Raw genomic sequence first — 6841 nt, forward strand, 5'->3', positions numbered from 1 at the left:
GAGCTTTAAACTAGATGGAACGGCGAAGGGGGCAGTACCAGGCTAGTTAGTAATGAGCAATGGGATGGCACGCCAGAGCTTGAGGAACTGTGTGCTGGTGAGATTCTTCAGACTGTGCCATGAGGTGCCAGGCACAATGAACCACACCTGGAGTGTTTCTACACAAATGTGTGCAGTATGAGGAGCAAGTAAGAGGAGCTGGAAGCCTTGGCCCTGTCCCAAGGATATGATGCCACTGGTGTTAGTGAAACCTGATGGGAGGAGTCCAGTGTCTGGTGTGCCATGATGGATTGTTACAGGCTCTTCAGGAGGGATAGGCAGGGTAGGCGGGGCAATGGGCACTAATTGAAATGTGAAATTCCACCTGAATATAAGAAAATACTTTTTTACTGTGAGGTGGGTCAAACACTGGAACAGGCTGCCTGTTCCCAGCATGCCAATTCAACATGGTCCTCTTCTTCATGCCCTGTGGCTTCCTCCATCTGTCCTCATTTTCCTGGTCCTTGCTGAGGCCTTGTGTTTCGTTTCACAAGGCTCTGGACAGATGATGGACGCCAAGGATCCTGTAGGTTTCCTGCTTCATAACAGCAGGGCACGGGCTGAAGTGGATGAGGAAGGTGATGGCTCTGCTGGCCTGGTGCAAGACGCTCATCCTGCTGTGGATGCCCAGGCTCTTCATGGGTGCTGTGTCAGGAGGAGGGCAGCCAAGCTCTGCTGGCTCCCTGTGCCAGCCAGGAGCAGAGGGCTCCTTGCTTGGCACCTCTCCTGTCAGCCATGAGGCAAGGCCACCTTCTTGGAGGCCCCTCTGTGTCCAGCTGCTGTCCTGGTGCCCAGCAGCTGTCTCTCTGCCAGCCCCGTCCTCAGTCCTGCCCCCCCACTCCTGGGCTGAGCTGGGAGAGGACAAGGGTGGAGGCAGATCGGCGCAAAGGGAAGTGCAGGCCCTCCTCTACCTCGGGTTTCCCACTGTGGGGCCAGAAAGCACAGCAGAGCTGCTGTTCAGCTCTGCACGGTGCTGTCCCAGGGGCTGAACCTAGTGACAGGAGTTGGTACAGGGACAGGAGTTGGACTCGATGATCCTTGTGGGTCATTTCCAACTCAGGACATTCTATGATTCTATGACTTCCCAGGCCAGCACCAGTCAGGGTAAAGCTTCTTCTCCTGAAGGTGATGCTCCAGGGCCTCCCGGGTCTCCCTTGGCAGGAACCACATAATTACTGGCAACCACCTATCTTTGTCTCATGAAAGCATTCAGCATGAAGACAAGCATCTTAAAGATTTGTAGGAATTGTAAATCATAAGAACAGCTAACCCCCCAGAGCTTGTTGAATCCTCATCGTTTGGGTCAGCCTTTTTTTTAAGAATACATTATACATGTAGTTTTCTTTATAGTTTATTTAAATAGCTGAAATGTAGGCAATAAGTATAATAAGCTTTGTTGATAAGTCCAGAGAAATAAAAATGCCTGTAATTGCCACCACTACCACAGTTAATGGAATATGCTCCCCTGAAAGATGAGAACAGCATTGTATTGTATTAGGCATTATACAGAATCATCACACAGCAAACTTTGGATCAGCTCGTTGCCAGTGACTTACGCAACTGGAACAGGTGCCAAATAATGTGGCATGATCTTTTTCAAGGATTTTTCTCCCTCATTTTGGTGATTGCACAGATAAGCATGTTTCATAAAGTTTCCTGGGATTAAGGTAAACTGACAGGGATAGCAAAAACAGTGATAGAAGGTTAAATCAATAAAATAACATTTTTTGAAAAAAGCAAACAAAACAAACAAACAAACAAAACCACAAACAAACAAACCAAAAATAAGGTTTGATAAGGATACAGTAAAAAAAAATAACAACGAAGGTAATATTGTCCAAGTAAAAATGGGAAAGAAGATACTTTATTTCAAAGCACTTTAAAAGGGCAAAGTGAAAGGGGAAAATATAAAGGCTGGCAAAAGGAAAGATCATGTTATAAAATGTGCAATAAGAACTTTAGCACTCATATTTCCGATTTTGATTAAAAAAATAGACCTCAAATATTTAATAGGACAAATCAAAGTAATTGCAATGAAGCCTAGACAACCAAGTCGAAAGAGAATCCCATAATTATATGAAATCATTAGGAAATTCACATAAAAGGAATAATACTACTTGTCTCCAGCACTTGAGTCAGGCCTCAGGAATTTTACACTGTAAAACATTTCATCATCCTTTGACTTTGCTTCAAATCTGGAACTCAGGTTACAGTGGGACAAAGTAATCTCTTTTCATTCATAAGGGATACAAACTTGCTTTCTATCCACAGCAGTTTCCTGAAATGAAAGCAAAGTTTTTCATACAAAAAAGATTAGAAGGTGCTGAGGCTTTAAAAACATTAGAAATACTACAAGGCTATGGTAAAGTTATGAAAGTTAGGAATGCTGACAAATTAACTCAAGTGTGCACCTTCTTGCTGATTAGGGACCCCAAAAAGAGGAAAAAAGAAGTTAATAGAGTTGCAGTGGTTTACAGTACAGACATTAGAGGAAGACCGACTTTGATGAGCATTTGAGATTAGTTACAACAAAAAATAGTACACAAGGAATCAGTCATTAGCAAAATGTTTTCGCTGACTGTCTGTAGGTCAAGATACCAAAGCAGAGTTATCACTTCATTAAAACTGCGATGACTATGAAATAAACATTCCACAGGAGTTATTGCACACATATATGTATCTCCTGTAGGATACCATAAAGAACTTTTCCTTTCGCCTTTTCAGAACAGTTTTAGATTTACTATAGATTTAGAAAATTCTGAATAAATTTCGTAAGGCATATTTGCACAGCTATTATGTGATGAACAGTGATCATTCAAAAGCCATTGATTTTCACAGAATCACGGAACGTTAGGTATTGGAAGGGACCTCGAAAGATCATCTAGTCCAATCCCCCTGCCAGAGCAGGAACACCAAGATGAGGTTACACAGGAATGTGTCCAGGCGGATTTTGAATGTCTCCAGAGAAGGAGACTCCACAACTTCCCTGGGCAGCCTGTTCCAGTGCTCTGGCACCCTCACTGTGAAGAAGTTTCTTCTCAAATTTAAGTGGAACCTTTTGTGTTCCAGTTTGTACCCATTGCCCCTTGTCCTATCATTGGTTGTCACCGAAAAGAGCCTGGCTCCATCCTCGTGACACTCACCCTTTAGATATTTGTAAACATTAATGAAGTCACCCCTCAGTCTCCTTGAAGCTAAAGAGACCCAGCTCCCTCAGCCTTTCCTCATAAGGGAGGTGCTCCACTCCCTTAATCATTTTTGTGTCTCTGCGCTGGACTCTCTCCAGCAGTTCCCTGTCCTTCTGGAACTGAGGGGCCCAGAACTGGACACAATATTCCAGGTGTGGTCTCATCAAGGCAGAGTAGAGGGGACGGAGAACCTCTCTGGACCTACTAACTACATCCCTTCTAATACATCCCAGGATGCAATTGGCCTTCTTGGTCACAAGTGCATAGCGCTGGCTCATGGTCATCTTGCTGTCCACCAGGAGGCCCTGGTCCCTTTCCCTTACATTGCTAATAGGTCGTTCCACAACTTATACTGGAACCTGGGGTAGTTCTTAGTTGCCCAGATGCAAGACTCTACACTTTCCCTTGTTATATTTCATTAAATCTTTCCTCACCCAACTCTCCAGCCTGTCCAGGTCTTAGTGGATGGCAGCACAGCCTTCTGGCGTGTCAGCCACTCCTCCCAGCTTGCTGTCATCAGCAAACTTGCTGATAGTACATTCTATTCCCTCATCCAAGACATTGATGAATATATTGAATAGTACTGGTCCCAATACTGACCCTTGAGGCACTCCACTAGATACAGGACTCCAACTGGACTCCGCCCCATTGACCACAATTCTCTGGCTTCTTTCCTTCAGCCAGTTCACAGTCAACCTCACTACCCGATTGTCCAGTCCACACTTCCTCAGTTTAGCTGCGAAGATTCTGTGTCAAATGCTTTACTAAAATCAAGACAGACCACATCCACTGCTTTGCCATTATCTATCCAACTGTCTATGTCCTCATAAAAGGCTATGAGGTTGGTCAAGCATGGCTTGCCCTTGGTGAAGCCATGTTGACTGCCCCTGATGACCCTCTTATCCTTGATATGCCTTGAGATGGCACCAAGGATAAGTTGTTCCATCACCTTTCCAGGGATGGAGGTGAGGCTGATCAGTCTATAGTTACCCAAGTTCTCCTTCTTGCTCTGTTTGAAGACTGGAGTGACTTCTGTTTTGTTTTGTTTTCCTTCAGTTAGATGAACTGGTTTTAAGATAAGTAAACAGAATTATTTTACCTCATAGACAATTATGGCTATCAACTCTAGTAAATACTGGGAATAAAAGTGCATCAGGCCAACATATATTGTGTCCTCACGTGAAGAAGCACTCAAAGAAATGCATATTAAATGAGTGTTCACTTTGTACTCAGATAAAACTGACCCACCCTCCGCCCCCAACAGGACATTATTCTTCTTACCTACAGTACTAACATGACAAATAAAATACTGTTATTTACCAAAAATAGTCAGTGTAAACTATTTCAAAGAAAATCAGTGACAAACCTACACTGAAACAGTGGGGTGACTTCTTACCAAGTAAAAAACTCCTCTCTTTGGGAGATTTTCACTTTGAAAATACCAATGGCATCAGTTCTGCATTTTACTATAATTATTTAGTAGAGTTGTTGTTCGTCATTACTGGATAATTTAAGAGATTAGCAGGTCATTTGTAACCATGGAAATCATGTTGCCTGCATATCTAATAGACTAATTTCCACATGAAGCAAGGCAGTAGTTCTGTTTATTTATGTGCTTGTTAAATGCTATTTTGAACTACCTTGTTTTCCTCAGGAGAATTGTCATTCAATTTCTGAGAAGAAAAACAAAAAAGTTAAGCTATGTCCTTAGACATCTACAATGAATACACGCTTTCCTATATTTTCAGTACATGTATCTTTGACAATATTTCTATTTTCACACCTTTTTTTGATTCTTGTCTTTTACATTTTAGGTAGAGGTTTCAAGTGGTTAAGGACTACATATTTAAAACAAAAATCCGTAATATTTCAAAATTTCCAGTTAGCAGCCTTAGTACATAAGGACATGGATTAATGACTGAGTCAGAGCAGCTTAATGGTAATTACAATTCACCAGTCAACTGATTGCATTTGTATGTTTCTTATTCTGTCCCATCTGTGGGACAAATGTTTAAATCATCTTGATTTCAGCATAGTAAATTACTATAGAACTAAAAGTTCTTAAGAAAAGATAGGAGCAGCTTGAAGAGATAATGAAGTTTCTGGATTACTCTATATCCTCAAAGGAAAGACATGACAATAATGCAGATTTTTTAGAACAGAAAATATATGGTCCAAACCCTGGATTATAGACTTTTTTTTTCCTTTGTTATAGAAAAGGATTCTTAAGTTAAAGAGAACTGGAATCTCAAGAACGCATGTCTTAAAAGGTCACGGAAAACGCAAATCACAAGGTGACTCACCTATCAAGTGTTTTTTCTGCTTTCACAACTACAGCATTGCCTTCACAACTTAGGCTCAAATCTTTCATATGAACACCCCAATAAATTCCCAATATATGAAAATCGTATTATATCGCATTCCTTCTGTCAATAATTTAGCTAAAATCTGTTGATTTTTCCATAGTACTTGCTTAATTTGAAGTTCATGTCATGGCCAGTTGACAACTAGCTGTCTTCATCTTCACTAAACTCAGAGCTGTCTACTGGTTATCATCAATCACTTGTTGAAATAATCATACTCTGTTGACATCTTAATTATTTTAATAGGCAAATTACACAGCAGGGTGATGTTGTAATATTAAATCAAATATATTTTCCAAAATTCACTTCACAAATTTTCCCAATTATATGAGCACTTAGGGAAAAAAAAAAAAAAAGAACTTAAAGACATAGCGACCACATATTAGGTTTCAACCACAAAGGAATAGTATCAAAAGTGGCCATTCTATACAATTAGATATACATATTTAATAGTGGTGTATTTTAATTTGGCAAGCAGATAAACATCACACACAGCCATTCTCTCACCAACTCCCTCCATGAGATGGGAGAGAAAGTCAGGGAAAAGAGGTACATATCATTAATTACTCTAAATACAGTTTAATATGCCAGAAAGGGAATAATAATAATAATAACAACAACAACAACAATAATAATTGTTGATATTTAATATTAATATTAATATTAATATTAATATTAATATTAATATTAATATTAATATTAATATTATTGATGCACAATGCAGTCACTCACCACCCATCCGCCAATACCCAGACAGTTCCAGAGTGGCCGTTCCCCAGCCAGCTTCTCCAAAAATATACATTCAGAATGATACAGCATCAAATATCACTTTGGCCAGTTTGTCCTGGTTTGCCTCCTCCCAGCTTCTTGTGCACCTGGCGTGGTGTGAGGAGCTGAAAATTCCTTAACTGCTTAACAACAACTAAAACCTCAGTGTGCTGTCAACATTATTCTCATAGTAAATCCAAAATACAGCACTACACCAGCTACTGGGAATAAAATTATCCCAGCTGAAAGTAGGACATACAGAGAAATTAAAATTAATACAATGCGGAAATCAACTGATTGCTCTTAACCAAATAAACTAAAACCACATTGCCTACTTCATCAAAATCTCTGTAAAAGAAGGAATCAGCATCACTGTTTAAATGCTGAACAACATCAAATGCTTCTCAAGAACAGTAGTTCATTCTTCAATATTAAAAAAAAAACTTAATAAACTGACTTATTTTCATCTTTGCGGTGCTGTAG

Source organism: Streptopelia decaocto (assembly GCF_964273445.1).
Source record: "Streptopelia decaocto genome assembly, chromosome: 1".
Taxonomy (NCBI): Eukaryota; Metazoa; Chordata; class Aves; order Columbiformes; family Columbidae; genus Streptopelia; species Streptopelia decaocto.